Source organism: Pinus tabuliformis, chromosome 8 (assembly GCF_031772625.1).
Source record: "Pinus tabuliformis cultivar Carrire ecotype Pingquan chromosome 8, CPIR1, whole genome shotgun sequence".
Taxonomy (NCBI): domain Eukaryota; kingdom Viridiplantae; phylum Streptophyta; class Pinopsida; order Pinales; family Pinaceae; genus Pinus; species Pinus tabuliformis.
In genome coordinates, this window is record NC_142294.1 from 650,371,379 (window position 1) to 650,373,195 (window position 1,817).

The 1,817-nt window shown below is 40.0% G+C and overlaps 1 pseudogene; it reads right to left on the minus strand.

Moving 5' to 3' along the window:
* Window positions 1-463: 463 nt before the first annotated feature.
* Window positions 464-952, minus strand: LOC149237215 (polyamine transporter PUT1 pseudogene; annotated as a pseudogene).
* Between the last annotated feature and the right edge of the window lie 865 nt (window positions 953-1,817).

Sequence of the window (1,817 nt, forward strand, 5' to 3'; positions counted from 1 at the left end):
AAACGTAAATGGTTGATAGTTGTTTTCCCCTCTAAAATAAGCAAAAACAAATGCCCAATTCATCAAAACTATATCTTGATGGCATTGTTCAAATCCTACAATTCTACAAAAACAATCCATGTGTGCTATTTCAGACCTACTAAATATCATGAAATAAGCTTCTTTCAAATATATACATAGTCGATCTGGAAAGTACATGAATGATTCACTATCCTATTGGCCATGCATCTACTTCAAATATAAAACATATTGAAAGAAGTCCCTGCATTACAAGGTTTGCCCTTGTCCATCCTTCCACTGTATTTAAGCCCCCAAAGATTCCTAGGAGTTTGGAGGATTTTATCTTGACAAAAAATTCCATATGTTCTTTGGCTAAAATCAAAGTCCTCAAATGAGATATATCTATATTCCAATTCTTTGCCCTCTCTGCAATGAGCAAGAATGTACAAAATCAAGGACTTTATCAGAAAAGTTGTGTATTTTCAGTTGACAGCAATCCAACTCCCGCATCAGACACTAATATATCATGAAGATCACCTGAAAGCTCTGAACCTGTCACAAAGTTCAACCATTTCTTACTCTTCACAAATTCAAGACAAGGCCACAATACAAACCCAATTAAAACAGCGCTGATGCTGGCAGCCATGACTTTAAAAGAAGCAACTGCTACCACCAGAACTAGTAACAAAGAAGGTATTAGACAGAGGAGAATAACTCCAACAGTCCCAAGAGGAACTTTATAGGGCTGAGCAAGTCCTGGCTTCTTGATTCTTAACCATATCAAGGCAACAAACTTTGCAAACATACCAAAGAAATAGAGATAATTCTTAGATGCTACAATTTCTTGAAAACTCATTGAAATTCCAGAAGCAGAAAACATAATGGCCAGAAGAGGAGTTCCATATCTTGATTTGACAGCAAATAGAGTAGGAAGCATGCCTGATTGTCCCATGCCAAGACGCTAAAAAGAATCACCGCTCATTTCAATTTAAAAAATTTGCGTGGCACAACCCACCCTCTCACATTTCATTTCAAGCGGGACTGTGAGTTTGAAATTTTGAGCGGGACTGCGAGTTTGAAATCTTGCACGTGGAGGATTAGTTGAATGTGTGTAGGTGGACAATGCGTTTTCATTAACTACATCCACTTGCATTAAGTACATCCAAGTGATTAAGTCGGAGCAGAGGAACCTGTCAGAGAAGGAGCGGTGGTGGAGACTAAGTCGGAGCGGAGGAGCCTATCAGAGCGGGAGCAGTGGTGGAGCCTAAGTCGGAGCGGAGGAGCCTATCAGACTAGGAGCGGTGGTGGAGCCTGCCGCAATTGGAGCTACGGAAACCACCGGAAAATAGATCATGATGTATGGGCATGTATGTTACCATGCACGCACGGAATCGGAATCTGTTAGCCAGAGAAATGATGCACACGGGTTGACAGCCAAAGCCGATGTCAGAACTTGTCTCCAAAGACTATCCTTAGAGTCTCTTTAGGGTGCATTAATGGATCTATAGAGTTGGAAATAGGTGTTGCCCTTTTTTACAGGTGCAAAAGTGACGCACTTCCTTTTCTTCACAGGTACGAAATTCAAGCTTCTTTTGTACTTTCTCATCAACCTCTCATCCATCAACTCTAACAACACTTGCTTCTCTCTCTAGATTCTTACGGGACCTATCCTTTTCTCTCTACTATTTTCAAAGAGTTTTATGCATCCTATGCTTTGATACAATGACGAGAATTGAAAACTGTGGTGCAGAGGATTGCTCTTCTCAATATTATAAATCAGTTAAATAAGATTTCACTGGGAACATGAATAATAAATG